This window comes from Eptatretus burgeri, chromosome 7 (genome assembly GCF_056783735.1).
Source record: "Eptatretus burgeri isolate ZD-2024b chromosome 7, Ebu_testis_v1, whole genome shotgun sequence".
Lineage (NCBI taxonomy): Eukaryota > Metazoa > Chordata > Myxini > Myxiniformes > Myxinidae > Eptatretus > Eptatretus burgeri.
This window is the reverse complement of record NC_140967.1, coordinates 99,242,490-99,259,731: the sequence shown is the minus strand read 5'-3', so window position 1 is coordinate 99,259,731 and position 17,242 is coordinate 99,242,490. Positions and strand designations below refer to the sequence as shown.

The following is a 17,242-nucleotide window of genomic DNA, read 5'->3' as shown; positions in this document are numbered from 1 at the left end:
CACTGTTCCCCTTGTTTGTTTGTTTTCATTTAGATTGATTTCTAAAGATGCTGAGCAGAGGCATTCTGCATACATTCAGCCATTCTGCGGTCTGATGCGGTTAAACATTAGCCTAATTAATTTCGCCTCCGCCGATGCTTGGCACGCGTGTTCCATTTTAAGGTGAAATTTAGTTACACTGAAGAGTGATTTTTGCGGCTCATAATCCACAGCGAGATAACTTTCAAACAAAACAAGTTTAATGAACAACAATAACACTGATTAGGAACACACAATACATCAACTGATGGGAAGACACGAAGAACAACCTGATTGGCACAATAAGCTTAACCTTGATGAAGACCGACTGTTCATCAAACATTGTCTAATTTAGCACGTGCAGACTCATTCAGGAACACATGATGGACAAAAGAATAAGACAGAAATGGAGGTGAATGTGGAAGGGTGCTTTCCTTGAGGCGCCTATGAGGCATATGCAGGGCACGAATGGGCTTGCAAGCGAGGACTCCGTTCTGCGACTGGGATGGTTTGTACTATGGAGCGTTCAAGCTTGGCTGACTGCAAGACTGAGCATGGCATCGACCTCGTCCTCTTTTGAGTGCTCTTGCACTTTTGTTGGCATTTGCTCCTTCGCCACTTCTCTTTGCACTCTGGTGCTTCTATTTGTCAGCTTATTTAGATGCCGCCTTGTGCCTCCTCTGTGGCGAGGCTTTCCCCCTCACCTCTTGAGAGCCGAGCATATACTATCATGGTGACAAAATTGCTCACTTGTCAACACAGCAACATACAAGGTCATTCACGTGGACACCATGTCGACGGAGCGTGGCCGAAACTACTCATGTGGACATACCAGTTTGATGTGGTTGCGTGGGGAGGCGAGAAATTACAATGTGGAAGAATTAAGCATGTTGATTCCAGAGGAAAAAGAGGCAGACACAGGGCCGAGGGCAACAAGGAGCTTCATATCCACCCGATCCTGGTATTTTATAACTTGGGTTACAAAACACTTATTCCAGTATTCATTAGTAAATAACTAATTAATAATTAACCCTTCAATAACCCCCATTTTTCTAATTTATCATTTTTGTTGCAACATACTGTACATATATATTTATTTATTTATATACACACAATTATTGTGGTTATTAGTATTATTATTATTATTATTATTATTGCTCCCTTGAAATCCCTCAGAGGAACTTATGATGGCCACTAAAAATCCTTCCAATGAAAAGGCAATGCCACCCAAAATTCTTCTAACAGAATAGAAAAAATATGTTGTTGAAGTGTTGGAGACTTTGATTTTAATGTTTCAAAAATGTTCAACTTGTTTGTATATAATTAAATTGATATACATTTTTATATCGTAATCCAAAACAAATTGTGTCAACATTGTCGAGATTAAATTGGCAAACCAGCTCTGTTGCAGTCTGTGGAAATTCACAGAACCACCCACTGCCTAATGCCGTGTCAGCTGCGACACTGCTAACTGCAGCATCAGTCAGCCTCCAAAGCTCTATTTGCAATTTCTGGGGAGGATCATCATCTCATCCCCCAGTGAAAAGAATCAATCCATGGACCCGTTTCTGGCTCCCTCGCCGTCATCGGCGCGGAGTGGATTCCCCCAAAGAAAGTGAACTGACTTACTGTCCTGTGAGGGAGTACTGACTGCAGGCATCTCTTAACCGAAATGGTGTTCGTGGTATGTCCTGTGAAGATTGTTTATTTATTTATTTATTTATTTATTTAAGCCCTCATGCGCAAGGCCCGTGTAAGAACTTGTACAATGGCATTTTGATTAAAAACTAATGTGCAACATGAGATAAAATCCTGAGTTTGATACCACGAAGAAAGCTTTTGGTCCGCATTATCCAAAAGGGCCGACCTTTGGTTTTGGTTTCAAAACTTAACCAAAACTTTTGGTTAATTTGGTTTCAAATATTTTGATGTACCTCTTCAGTTGTAACAAAGATATGCAGATTTTTTTGTTTGTTCTGCGTATTGAACATAGGCAAACAATGCACCTAACAAGAAGGTTTGTTTGCTTGCCAGGTCGGGCATGTAAGATCAGTTGTACAGTCTGTTGAGATGACACGATTGCTTCTCATGCTGTCGCCTTTTAATTAACATGAGGCCCGGCTTTAAACAACAAACCTGTTTGCATGCACGTTGATTTCAGGTCATAAATTGACACCAACTTGATTTGAAGCTGTTTGCTTCCTGTGTTTGACTTTTTAACAGATGGCAAAGGGAAGTCGGCACATTGCCAAAGGGAGGGCAACAGACTTGTCAGATCTAAGTCCTGAGAATATCCTCAATTGCTGTAACACATGGTTGTGTACCTGGGATCTGAGCCAGCAAAAGCTCTTACTTGACGTCCTGTTTTTAAAAATTTCATTTTATTGTATTTAACCACACCCGTTTTATAAAGTCAAGCTGCTGCCCTTGCACAACCCCAGCGCTGCTGTTTCACGAAGAAACCTTTGATGATTGCGCAGGTGGTGCTTGTCTTGATGTGCAATGTTTGGTGGGTTTTGAAGAGCTGGACGAGCTGGTTCTGGCTTTCCTCGTCAGGGTTCGTTTTCTGCACTACACTGGGACGATGCAGACGGCACGTGCTTCCTTTTACACACGATAAAAGATGAGCAACCCATTTTTGCATCACCATGTGCAGGATATGGACGAGTATGTTGAAGTCATTGTGAATGGTCGTGCCTCTGATTTATTGTTAACAGATTCACTAATTGCCATCAATTGGCGGTATTAAACCAAACGTGCAAATCCTACACTATGCTTGCTTTGTTTTACTTTGCCATGGCCCGAAAGCGTTTATCATTCTTATCCGGTAATTTTCATTGGTCTTTTCTCACAATCTGATTGTATGAATAGCCTTTTTGTCACTGACTGACCAATAACCATTGTTGCCATCATGGGCTGATCCGGTGAACATTAAAAATTTTGGCCCCGCCTGCTTGACGTCTGTGTGACTCACAGCTTCCCGCACGCACTGTGCCTCTCGACCTCTCCCTCTCTCTCGCTGTCTCTCTCTCTCTCTCTCCCTCTCTCTCTGTTTCCTTTACTTCAAACGGGTCTCCACGTGCCGCACTGCTTCGGTTCTTTATTCGCTGGTGATTTGCCTTTGAATCCCTGCATCGGTGTCCGTGCATTATTTATTCGGTAAGGCTTTTGTTGTATCTGACATTTTTCTCCAAAACAAAATGGGAAACGACTTAAAATTAGTTATTCTCTCAAATTTATTTATGGCTTGTAACTTAAGTAATGGAGCTCTGGTTGTTCGCATTAGGTACAGCAGCAATAAAGGAAAGCTGCAAATAATAAGTTGATACTTATTATAATTGTATATTGATGAGACCTGTTCATTCACCTGTTTAGTCGATGCACAGATTGCTTCATATGGCTTCTAACCTCAGGCTAGGAAATGACACTTGTGTTCGTTTGTTTCACTTGTCAATTAGGTTCATGAGATTGGTGTCTGATCTCAATAAAAACAGTAATGTGTAATTTGTGTATATATATATATATATATATATATATATATATATATATATATATATATATATATATATATATATATAAAATATACATACATTCACAGGTAGTGGACGACAAAAATGAAAACACCAATGGCAACCAGGCCTGCGCAGCATTTTTATACATGACCCTAAGCGTGCTGGGATGTTATTTGCTTAATTAACACATGGGCCACACCTGTATGGAAGCCGTTGCTTGGTGTCCCTCATTTACCCAGGTGTTCCCATTTTTTTTTTTTGTCCACTACCTGTATTCGTGTATGTAATAGACTTTGATGTGTGGTAAGGGGAATGCATGGTGGGAACAAGACAGACGAGTCACCTTGTACTGTACATATTTCTCATGTGTATTACCAGTTTCAAATTGCTGTGATCAATAAGTGAGAGTTATAGGCCACAGCTGACCTGATCGCCTTGGGTGAGAGACCTTATCAGCATTGGGTTGTAACATACCAGAATTATTTGCTATTTAATTGTACTAATTGATCTTTAGCACTCCTTTCAGCATAGGTTTTGTATTTTATTGTGTAATGATATGGTGCGTGTGCGTGTGCGTGTGTGTGTGTGTGTCTGTGTGTGTGTGTGTCTGTGTGTGTGTGTGTGTGATTGAATTGTTTGGAACAGTTGTGTGTGGAAAAATAACGAGATGTGTGTGTATTGTCAAAATTTTGAATTGTACTGCTATGATTGAAGCAGCCCATAATGCCAGATAGACCACAATGGCTTGCGATACCGACAGCAAATTAATGTGGATTACTTTGGAACCTTTGTCCGGATGTTTTTAGCATTCCGGATGATTATTATTGAAGGTTTTAGGAAAATTTTCAGTGTCAAATGTGTTCATATGGGGGAATGTATATATATATATACACACACACACACACACATATATATCTGTGTGGATTTTTTTTTTCACCAGCCGGTGGCAAATGTTTGGAGAAACCTCACATTGTGTTAATGAGTAGTTTGTGAGTTTGCTGATGTGACAAATAGTTTCAGATACACTACGCTCTTCTTTGTTCTTCTTTGCTCTCAGACATATATCATATAAATATCAGAACAGACATTGTAAGAGTATTTTCGATGCAATTTAAGTTTGAAAATTTCCTGAGATGTACATTTCGTGATCACAGACAGTCGTGATGTACGACACCTTTGTTTTTGAATGATGTAACATACCCGATCATGCAGGCGTGTTCTGCAAACAGAAACGAGTTGATGAGACTTGTAAGTTTATTTGATTAACCTCACACATTAGCGGTGTTTCTTATTTATGAAATATTTTTCCCCCAACCAAGTCGTAATGTGCCAGTAACGAGGGATTACTTGAGAAGGTGTTTTTGCTTTTTGGTATTAATGTTATTGGAAGCAACTCTGAGTTTTTTTTTTAACGGTAAATGTAAAACTCGCTCCACTTGATGCGAAGTTTTTTGCTGAAATTGATTCTTTGAAAATATTGCATTGAAAACGCGATACATGTTGTACTGTGAATCAGACTTGGTGGCGTCATTGTTCGAGCGTCGGCTCTGAGTTGGGGAGGTCGAGTCATCCCAAAGACTTTAAAAATGGTCTGTGCCGCTTCCTCGGTTGATACTCAGCATTTACAAAGGCTGGACTCGAGAATCGACAAACAAGCGTATGTTGGCGACCAATGCACAGGCTTTTAGGGCTGAATGGCCTCCTCTTGTGTTGAACTTCCTTGCATATAACTCGTTATTAAGACTGTCCGCTCTGAGTCTGTGAGGTCTGTGGTTTGAACCCTGGCCGAGTTGTACCAAACACTTTTAAAATGGTTCATGCTTTTTTTTTTTGAAGGAAAACGCCAGAGTGTTTTAGGTTTAAAAAAAAAACTTTTTGAAAGTTTTGAAAAAAATAAAAGTTGGATATTTGGGGATTTTTTTTTCTTCTTTTAATCGCTCTATCGTGGGTATAGGGAAGTGTATAGCGATCCGATGCCTTAGTGTGTGGAGGGAAGCGTTTTCGGCCCCCACAAAAAAATAGACCGGGTAACGCTGACTACCCCTGAAAGTTATTTCATAATTTCCTTTTTAGGTCATCTCTTCGAGCATGACCTAATAATATGGGTGTCGATGTCCTTCGAATCGTCCGTCCGTCCGTTCACTATGAAGTTGAAGCGGGAGATCTGGTCATGAGTGATCCTGATAGAGGTCGATGAGACGTACACGATGGTATGACTTTCAAGGTCACCGAAGGTCAAGGTCAAGGTCACGAGGCCTTTGAAGTTGCGAAAATGACGATTTTCAAAATCTATCTCCTCCGCCATTTCTCAAGCGATCTTGAATTTGATTGTAGCATATGAATCTATGGGACAATATCTAAATTTGGTCAGGCGGGATTTTCAATATTCGCTTTCGTTTTCGTGTCACGTGACTTCAAAGTTGGCAAAAAATGCGAAAATGACGATTTTCAAAATCTATCTCCTCCTACATTTCTCAAGCGATCTTGAATTTGATTGTGGCATATGAATGTATGGGACAATATCTAAATTCTGTCGGGACGGATTTTCGAATTTCGCTTTCGTTTTCGCGTCACGTGACTTCAAAGTTTGCAAAAACTGCCCCACCTTCAGGAGGCTATATATTCTCTACTGGGCAAGGTAAAAGTTAGTGAATGGTGTGATTGCATAGCAGCTGACCTTGTCTTTCATGTCCATTCAAAAGAATACCGATATCTTCGAATACGTACATGTCACGTGACTTTTAATTTTGCGAAAACTGCTTCATGTAGTTGCAAAATGACGATTTTCAAAATCTATCTCCTCCTACATTTCTTAAGTTATCTTGAATTTGATTGTGGCTCTCTCTCGCGCTCTCTCTCGCGCTCTCTCTCGCGCTCTCTCTCGCGCTCTCTCTCGCGCTCTCTCTCGCGCTCTCTCTCTCTTGTGCTCTTTCTCGCGCTCTCTCTCGCGCTCTCTCTCGCGCTCTCTCTCGCGCTCTCTCTCGCGCTCTCTCTCGCTCTCTCTCGCTCTCTCTCTCTTTCGCGCTCTCTTTCGCTCTCTCGCACTCTCGCGCTCTCTTGCGCTCTCTCTCGCGCTCTCTCTCGCGCTCTCTCTCGCGCTCTCTCTCACGCTCTCTCTTGCGCTCTCTCGCTCTCTCTCGCGCTCTCTCTCTCGCTCTCTCTCTCTCGCGCTCTCTCTCGCGCTCTCTCTCTCTCGCGCTCTCTCTCTCTCTCGCGCTCTCTCTCTCTCTCGCGCTCTCTCTCGCGCTCTCTCGCTCTCTCTCTCGCTCTCTCTCGCGCTCTCTCTCGCGCTCTCTCTCGCGCTCTCTCTCACGCTCTCTCTTGCGCTCTCTCGCTCTCTCTCGCGCTCTCTCTCGCGCTCTCTCTCTCTCGCGCTCTCTCTCGCGCTCTCTCTCTCGCGCTCTCTCTCTCGCGCTCTCTCTCTCTCGCGCTCTCTCTCTCGCGCTCTCTCTCTCTCTCGCGCTCTCTCTCTCTCTCGCGCTCTCTCTCGCGCTCTCTCGCTCTCTCTCTCGCTCTCTCTCGCGCTCTCTCTCGCGCTCTCTCTTGCTCTCTCTCTCTCTCGCACTCTCTCTCTCGCGCTCTCTCTCACGCTCTCTTGCGCTCTCTCTCACGCTCTCTCACGCTCTCTCGCGCTCTCTCTCGCGCTCTCTCTCGTGCTCTCTCGCGCTCTCTCTCGCGCTCTCTCTCGCGCTCTCTCCCGCGCTCTCTCTCTCTCGCGTTCTCTCTCTCGCGCTCGCTCGCGCTCTCTCTCGCACTCTCTCTCACGCTCTCTCTCGCACTCTCTCTCTCGCGCTCTCTCTCTCTCTCTGGCGCTCTCTCTCGCGCTCTCTCGCGCTCTCTCTCGCTCTCTCTCGCGCTCTCTCGCGCTCTCTCTCGCTCTCTCGCGCGCTCTCTCTCGCTCTCTCTCGCGCTCTCTCGCGCTCTCTCGCGCTCTCTCTCTCGCTCTCTCTCGCGCTCTCTCGCGCTCTTTTCTCTCTCTCTCGCTCTGTTCAATCTAATAGTACTAGATCTTCCATGAGCCTCGACTACACATCCAAAATAAAAATGCAACAATTAAAAAAAAAACTCATCTTCCTGGTGAAGGCTAGTGTCGATCTGCATCGTTGGAAGGGTGGAACAACGGATGAAATCACCAAATGCTCTAACGTAGGGTTAATACCCGAAACTTCAGCCTCTCCTCACTTCCCGCAGCGGTTAGCACTCCTCGATCAACGTCCTGTTGATTTTGTCCATTGAATGTAATTTCAAATATAGATATACCTTCTTGAGGAATAAATTGCTCTCATTTGTTAAAAAAACAACAAAAATCTTTTGTTATGCTTTTGCTGCCAAATGCGATTGGAAAGTTTGTGCTGCGGTGTGGTCGTGCGCCTGTTGTGCACATGCTTCGTTTTCCTGTTCAGCTGATTGGATAACCTGAGTCAATTCAGACAAAAATGCACATATCTACCAAAGAAGGTCTTTGTCTGATTTTGAAAATAAATCTGGATGAAATGCCAATTACCTTTCTTGAGATGCAATGCTGCTTTGCGTAATGTATGGTGTCGTGATCTGGAGGAAATTATGTTTGACAATTATGTATTTGTCCCTTTGTTTTCATTTCAATAAAATAAATAAGACCTTGTACAGATGTTCTGTGAGTTCCTTTGGCATGCTGTTGTGTGTTTGGAGTCCACAAGACAACCGGCCTTGGGGAAGTACTTCAAGCTTTGAAAGGAGGCTCCTCTACTGAACAGGAAATTGTGAAAATGCACCAACTGTAGAGGGAAATTGTCACCGAGTGGATGTTTAACCACCGCCGTCGTCTGAAAGAAAACCGCACGACTGGGAAATGCTTTTGTGAAAACGCAACATCTAAAGTTCGAGTCCATTGTAAATGTGCATGTTCCTGATTTTAGGCCCTTCGGCTCTCTGAGCCATTTTTTTTATTACATTGCCTGATGTGCAAGTACCTGTCATCACATTGCCTGATGTACGAGTACCTGTCATCACATTGCCTGATGTACAAGTACCTGTCATTACATTGCCTGATGTACGAGTACCTGTCATTACATTGCCTGATGTACAAGTACCTGTCATTACATTGCATGATGTTCGAGTACCTGTCATTACATTGCATGATGTACGAGTACCTGTCATTACATTGCATGATGTTCGAGTACCTGTCATTACATTGCCTGATGTACAAGTACCTGTCATTACATTGCCTGATGTACGAGTACCTGTCATTACATTGCCTGATGTACAAGTACCTGTCATTACATTGCATGATGTTCGAGTACCTGTCATTACATTGCATGATGTACGAGTACCTGTCATTACATTGCCTGATGTACGAGTACCTGTCATTACATTGCATGATGTACGAGTACCTGTCATTACATTGCCTGATGTACGAGTACCTGTCATTACATTGCATGATGTACGAGTACCTGTCATTACATTGCATGATGTACGAGTACCTGTCATTACACTGCATGATGTACGAGTACCTGTCATTACATTGCCTGATGTACGAGTACCTGTCATTACACTGTATGATGTACGAGTACCTGTCATTACATTGCCTGATGTACGAGTACCTGTCATTACATTGCCTGATGTACGAGTACCTGTCATTACATTGCCTGATGCACGAGTACCTGTCATTACATTGCCTGATGTACGAGTACCTGTCATTACATTGCCTGATGTACGAGTACCTGTCATTACACTGCATGATGTACGAGTACCTGTCATTACATTGCCTGATGTACGAGTACCTGTCATTACATTGCCTGATGTACGAGTACCTGTCATTACACTGTATGATGTACGAGTACCTGTCATTACATTGCCTGATGTACGAGTACCTGTCATTACATTGCCTGATGTACGAGTACCTGTCATTACATTGCATGATGTACGAGTACCTGTCATTACATTGCATGATGTACGAGTACCTGTCATTACACTGCATGATGTACGAGTACCTGTCATTACATTGCACGATGTACAACTACCTGTCATTATATTGCATGATGTACAAGTACCTGTACAGAGCATGCTGATGTCTGTTGTAAACTGCAAGAATAGAGTTTAAAAGCAGCATAAAGATGTGACGACAATTACACGAGTTGGTGATGCCTCCCCTTCCCCTTTTTTGTAGTTCTGGTTCACACGTATTTCCCTTTTTTGTAATCCCGGTGGTACTTGGTGGAGGATTTCTCCACTTAGTCGGAGTCGGAGTCGGAGGATTTGTTTTTTGTCAAAAACATTTGTCGGATTTTGTCGGAAAAAAAAAAAAACATTTTGTCATTTGTCGGAGGATACTCAACTTAGTCGGAGGATTTCTAAGGAAAAGAAAATGGTATAACATGGGTTACCTCGCATGGAACTTCAGCACAGGAATAGGTCATTCGGCCCATCAAGCATGTGCAGTGACAGCCAACCTATGGTTGTTTGTCCATGCTCTATTGTTCTGATAAGTCGTGTGTCAAACAAGGAAGAAGCACGTACCATTTTTGAAGTCTTCGTTTTGACTCGGCCAGGATTGGATTTGAACCGCTGACCTCCAGACTCGGAGCAGACGTTCTAACCATTGGCACCATCAAGTCGGCACCTAACTCGTTACGGGAAAGATACTAAAACACAAATAACTTTAACGTGGATTCTCAAAGCTACAACCTTTTCCCGGACGAAAAAGACAAATTTATCGAGTCGACCCATTTTCTGAATCGAGCATTTAAATTCATGATCACATGTGCTGGGATTAATTCACCTCTAAAAACTTGTCCATCATTTCCCAACAGCCTTCCATGACATCGTAGAAAATCAAACGAGTTTGAGATGAAAAGAAGCACTGTGTTGTTTTTAATTCAAAATCGAGGCTCATGGAAGAGTGAGGTGACCGCAAGAAGAGAGGATGGTAGGTAGCACAGTAATCTGCGAGTGAGGAGGTTGGGTTCAGTAGGGTTAATGGGGTATAAAAGATTGAAGTTAGGGATGGGGGGTTAACATGAGATGGTGGTGCATGCACCGCTTGCTTGAAACCCTGGAGGAAGTAATGCAATTGAATAGCTTCCAGAAGACGATTCCACGAAGGAGAGAAAATAGAGGAAGAACAGAGTGTGGGTGAACAGAGAGCGACCCAAAGAGAACCGAGAATAACAATACAGAGGCCACCGACCTACCTGCGATGTGACAGCAACAGGCCTTGTGCTTCGGCCACATCTCACCTTTACAATATTGATACAGAGGTGTACACGTCTCACATTTATTATATTGATAGTTGTGCCTTTACAGTATAGATTGATATTTGAAAGGTCAGTGGCTGCCAACCAAATTTTCTGTCCTGTCATGTGGCATTGATATTTGTTGTGATGCTTGTGGTTTGAGCAGCGAAATGCCACATCATTTTCACAAGCCTGACAAGCTTGTGCCCCTTTTCTGTCATGCTTTATAGACCGTCATGCTATTTTGTTGCCACATTTCTCAGTTTCCATAAACCTGTTTGACCATTTGCGATCCGCTACCGTGGCCGTATTTGATCCTGTATTCCTCTTGAGGATCGAGTGCTTTGACCGTTCTGTCAAGGGAAGGAGTGGAGAGAAGTGAGTGTGAGTGATGCACATGCGTTGGGCTCATGACGTCAGTTGATCTCTCTCTCTCTCTCTCTCTCTCTCTCTCTCTCTCTCTCTCTCTCTCTCTCTCTCTCTCTCTCTCTCTCTCTCTTGGTGTTAATTGTTGGTGTTAATGAATCACCTGAACACAAAATTGCACCATCTCGAGAGCGTGGCATCCTTTGGATCGACCGTTTTATCCGTGTATTCAAGTTGTGAACCCAGATTTTGAAAAGGGTAGATCATTGCGCGTCAGTGCAATGGCCAAATTCCATAAAATTGTGTGCCTCCGCCCCGAATTCTCTTCGGAGAATGAAGTAGCTTTACGCATATGTAGGACAATGACATTAGGAGATCTCGGTGTACGTTTACGTGAGTTACGAGGTAGTCGGTGTGACGGTGGCATTGTAATAATTCATGTCAAGGTACAAGTAGTCCTTCTTTTCAAGCAACGACTTCACTATATTGGATTTGAACCTGACGTTTCAACATCATGAGCGATGTGCTCAATGGGGACGATGATCAGGCCAATCCAAAGCTGTGTAATTAGCACCTCCAGGAGGTGGGAGTGCTGGATTGAGGATATATAGGAATAGGCATGATGGGCCAAGTGGTCGTCATGTTACCTTGATTGTGGTACGTGAGATGTTTGCTGACCTTTTGAGTCCATTTTTGTGACCCCTTGTTTATTTCCTTTCATTTCAGGATTTATTTTTTCGAATGAATGTGCAATGCCTGCCTTCATTGGATTGCACTTCATATAAATATACGTTTCTATTGTTTCAGAGGTTCTGGCGCTGACGGTGGGTATATTGGGACATGTTTTGAGGTGACAAAAACACTTTTCATCAAACACATTGATATATCTCGATGATGGTCGACGGGTTTGGGCACTTAATAAGGTGAACGTGGAATTGTAACATCTGACCCACTTATTACAGCAGCACTTCCTACTGGACATCCAATCAGTGCATCCGCACTAGACCCTTGCATATCTTTGCCCCCTTTTTAATTATTTGTTTTTTGGGGGGAATAAAAGTTTTGTTTTTATCTTTTCTTTTTCCGACACTTTGTGGTGCAAACTTAGCTTAAATTGACCTGCCTCGGTCCCAATTTTCAGAAGAATAAGCCGCGAGGCTTATGTTGATGAGCAGCATTGAAATCCTGCACCATAAGACCAGAGATGGGAATGCTTTGTTTTCTTAACCAACGAAACCAAAGCCCTTTTCCATCAGGTCATACAGTTTCCAAAATGAGAAGACTGGTAGCACTGTAGAAAGCACTGCGGTTTCCCAGGCCAGTGTTTCCTGGTTGTTGTGGACTGAATATAAATTTGTCAGCTTTCAGACAAGTGACAGCAGCAGGCTTCTCGTGGCTTGGCCAAGCCTTAATGGTGTATTCCTTCTTATCTTAAAGAAAAACTTGATTGTTGAAACAAAGGAAAACAAATAAACAAGCTCTTCAAGCATTTTTCACAGGTGTGTGTGTGTGTGTGTGTGTGTGTGTGTGTGTGTGTGTGTGTGTGTGTGTGTGTGTGTCCTGCAGTGTTTGTGTGGGAAACTTCTGAGGTTATCCTGAAGAGTCAGTTCAGCTAGCTGTCACCACGTTGGCAATGAGGTCCTTAGGTTTGAGTCAGGATTTTTTCACACTCGCCCCACGTGGTAATTTATTGCTGTTTATTAGAAAAAAAAAATTGTATATATATATATATATATATATATATATATATATATATATATATATATATATATATATATATATATCGCACACACACACACACACACACACACACACACACACACACACACACACACACACACACACACACACACACACACACACACACACACACACACACACACACACACACACACACACAGTTGGACCCCGACATTCACGGGGGAAACGTTCCTGAAAATTTCCGCGAATGTCAGTGTGTTGTTTCAATGAGAAAAGTGGGGGTAGGTTGCCGGCGGTTCGTGATTCATAAGGGGAAATGAAAAATCCCGTGAAAAACCGTGAATACGCGAAGCATTGGGCTGCGAATCCAGAATCGGGTCAGAAAAACCATGACTATGTGAAGCACAGGTCCACAAATGTATTATCAGATCACATTTTATGAACCACGAATATGCCAGGTCTGCGAATGGCGATATGTACAGCAGGGGAAGGCAAGGATGGGGGGTGTTGTGTGGCAAAAGAAATGCAAGTATTTACAAGACAAAGACACAGGGCAGAGCTATTCTGATACTAAACTTATACAATCTTAACATTACTGGTGCATTAAAGATTCATTCCCCGAGGAAGGTTAGAGAGCAAAGAAAGATAAGAAATGACTAAGTGTTTGCAACCTACTTGTTCCCTCGCGCGGTTGACGGACCAACGCTTCCCAGTCACTTAGGAGGTGGAGGGGTGAGAAGGGAGAAAACTGAGGATGTCGATTGTGCGTGGTCGGGGGAGGTGCAAAATGAGTTGTGCAGCGATTGGCAGACAAGGTGCAAAGAAGAAGGTGTAAAGATTTGGGTTGGGGGGAGGGGAGTGAGGATGGGGGTCAGAGGGTGTTTGGAAACACAGAAAAAAAACAAGCCGGTAGGCGACATGGGTGGTCGCAACATAATTGCATACTAGTCATACAGTTTTTGACGGATCGGGCTGAAATTTTTTGACAAAGAGGTTGATTATAGTGCCCATAAAAGCCTGGAAGCCGATTTTTGATTTTCGAAAAAAATAATTTTTTGGGATTTTTCAAAAATTTCAAAGTCCCGTTGCTCGGCAACGGTGGCATCCATAGCAACGGTGCTCAAAAGCATACAACTAGATCCTGGTATGAACCTACCAGTCAAGTTTCATCAAAATCGGTTGATTCCTCTGGGCTCCATAGCTGTCCATTACATACATACAAACAAACAGACAGACGGAAAACCTGAGACTAAGGGTAGTCTCGCGACCACCCAATATGTGAGAGGATTGTCCTCGTGATGTGTACAAATATGTTTTGGCTTGGCCATAATGAATACGCTCAGCACGGCGCCTGAATTGCTCGCTCACCCAGCGCTCCGCTCCACCTGCTCCATTCCACGAGCTCCATCCACCTGTTCAGCTCCACGTTCCATCCCGTGCTGGCAACCAAGCCAAATGCAAAAAACCCAAAAATGTCCGAGATCGCTCCTGTAGGTGGCTTTATAGTCGTTTGGCAAGGGAAAAACCTAAAGGCGGGACGGGATTGGCGTTGGGAGTTTCCGAGCGCCCCCATTGATTCACAGACATTTCCCCTGTGGTTGCTTCAGTGGTGACTGTGGTTGCGGTGTTCATAGCGGTGAGTTATGGTGAGGTGGTTTTGAGGCATGGTAGCAGGTGTGGCAGTTAATTAATGGCGAAGGTAAGCAAGCTTGGATGGCTGTAGGGATTTTTAAAAATGCATTATGATTGTTCTACAAATGTTGCAGCGTTATGGTCCGAGTCTGGAGAAGGTCTTAGGTAAGCGTCTGCTTGATAATGGCATGAGGTTTGAACGCAAAATGGCACGCATATGCAAATAAGCTGCCTGTTGTGGTCTGCATGCTTGCGTGAAGGAAAGGAGGCGTCATGTGTGCGAAGTAAAATAAGTAAGATCAAGAATGGGAATAAGGATCTGCCTTGAAGCCCTCACAACACATTTTGTCCCATAAACCCACCATACATAAGGGAAGAGCTATCTAAAACGAATACTAATGAAATAACTATCTCAGGACCACGATATTGTTATGGCTGTGGAAATTCGCAAAGCACCGTATAGGTCCTTAGATCAGTTATGCCGATAAGTCTGTGTTCAGATAGATTTCCCCACTGTTGTCCAATGGATTTATTCGTGTGATCAGGGCTGTGATCTTTGAGTTAGTCGTTTTTCATTCGCTATCGTTATTTTGGACCAACCGCTCCACAACAACCACGATCACCACCACCACACTTTCTCGTCAAACGCCGACATCCTCACAGACAACGAACAACCACCTTCACAACAACCACCTTCACAACAACCACCTCAACCACCACCGCCCAACCACACCACCCTCACGACCACCACAAACACCAGCATCACCTTCTCCACAACAACCACAATCACCTTCTCCACAACCGCATTTCAATGACCACACCACGACTTCAACAACCACACCACAAACCTCTCCACATCGAATAACATCTACACCACGGATACTCATCAAGAAAGGAAACAAAGGCAACAGTAGGAAAACCCGTTGCCCCCTTGGAGTGCGGGCAGAACCACAGCGCCGAAGAGAGAAGTTACAATAACGCCTGGGACTTCCCCTCCCCCTTTCCCTGCTTTCCCACGTGCCGGGAGGGGGGAGGGGTGGATCGAGCCAGGGTTCAAAGTTGGTGTAAAGTAGGGGCCTCATTTTGGGTGGGCAATGCCCCCGGCGACACCTCCCCTTGGGGGCAACAGCAATAAAACTTCGAGAATTCTTCCCCCGCGTGCCGTGAAGGGAGGGGTGAAGCACCGTGGAGATAAAAGGGCACGCAGAACAAAAGGTCGCACTCGGTGTGGGTCGCGCTCTGTGTCTCTCTCTTTCTCAGTCAGTCAATTGTCTCTGGGTTGTCGAGTTGGCTCTGTACGGAGCGAGAGTCGTCGGCGCTGGAGGTTGTGGAGGTGTGCGGAAAGGAGGAGAGAGTGTAGAGCAGCGGAGCCGAGGCACGTGGCCTGCCGAGCTGTGCTTTACCGTGGGTCGTGGAGACGGGACGTCGCGGGTCGCCCAGCGAGGTGAAGGTAGCCAGCCCGGTCTCGTGGAGCCTCTCCAGTCTACACGGCTCCGTGTTATAAAGACCCCAAGGGGCCCAGTCTCCCCCTTGTCTGTCCTGGGGTTTTTCCTTGCTTTTCTTTTGAATGAATGTTGTGGCGCCATGTCCGCAAGTAGAACTTTATAAGTGACTGTTCATAGTAAATAGACGGTTGTAGCTCTTTGTCTTGCTCGCGTCTTGTCCCTATACCCCCATTCTTCGTCTTGCTTGTATTACATGCATTCCTTTGACAAATTGCTTGATTGATACATGACTGCATATGTGTTGTTTGTAAATAAATGTGCTTGTTTAAATGTACCCCGTTCGTTACGTCTTTTCCCTAATTGAACTGCCATCTTGTACTCGGAATATAGTTGGTTTTTAGATAGCCGGTAAAGCGATCGGGTCCAACGGGGGTCGCGATAACACCCCGCTCGGTTATCCCAAATGGAGCGAGCTGCATTAAGCGGCTCATGTCCCAGCGGCTCCGTTGAGGTACAATCTCTCGGTAATCTACCCGCGCGATTAATTAGGTATATCGACAATTCGGCGATTGACCCTGTAGCACGGGTAGATTACGGACAAGGTTGTGGTGTGGTTAAAAACACACCCGTGGCTGGTTTTCGGCGTTCATCCGGAAAGCCGCGACTGGATTGTCCGTTCGGTGGGTGAGGCGGCCGCCATTGGCTAAACGCGGTCGTTCGCACGCCGGCGGGTTAGAATCCATAACAATATGTTGTGCACCATTGCCTAAGGGTTGGGGTGGGGGGGGGAGCGCCAGTTTCGCAGAACCACAACAATATGTTCAATGCGATACCAATCCAAATTAAGATAAATAATCTGTAGAATGTGTCAATTCGTATTGTATGTGTACTCATCAGATCACAAAGGATCTGAGAGATGTCGAAAAATAATTTAAATAAAAACTCGGCTATCCACATGATATGGTCTGAGAAAAAGGGGTTCGATGTTCAGGCTTCCATTTGAAATCCCATTCAACTCGGTGAACAAAGATCTGTATCTGCCCGAGACGTTTAGTTTAAAACTGCCATTAACAGTGCACTCAACCAATTATTGGCCCTGCAAGAAGGATAGTCCGGTTCATTTCTCAGGGGTTCTATGCAATGTTTAGAGATGTAGATCTTCAAATCGATTTTATTGACCCCATCGTTTTATGCATGTCATCGGATCGATGCTCCTTCGAGTACCGTCACTGGAGGTAGACGAGTCCGTCACTTTCGTCAACTTGCATAGCCTTTGATGCTTTACGACCATCTCAGTGGAATGATGCTCATCGTTATTTTCATAGCCACAGAGTGCTGTATGTGTGGGGTGGTG

The 17,242-nt window shown here is 44.3% G+C and overlaps 1 protein-coding gene across 19 annotated transcripts in view; it reads left to right on the top strand.

Moving 5' to 3' along the window:
- LOC147023891 (signal-induced proliferation-associated 1-like protein 2) overlaps positions 1-17,242 on the top strand; it is a 389,701-nt gene that overhangs the window by 141,317 nt on the left and 231,142 nt on the right. Inside the window, exon 1 of one of the 19 annotated variants that reach the window (XM_085889810.1) lies at positions 2,977-3,177. The exons of 17 other annotated variants lie outside the window; for them this stretch is intronic. The gene's annotated coding sequence lies outside the window, so the exon portion shown is untranslated. Of the gene's footprint in view, positions 1-2,976; positions 3,178-17,242 lie in introns of those variants that run through there. One more of the 19 variants, XM_085889813.1, reaches the window with a different exon arrangement.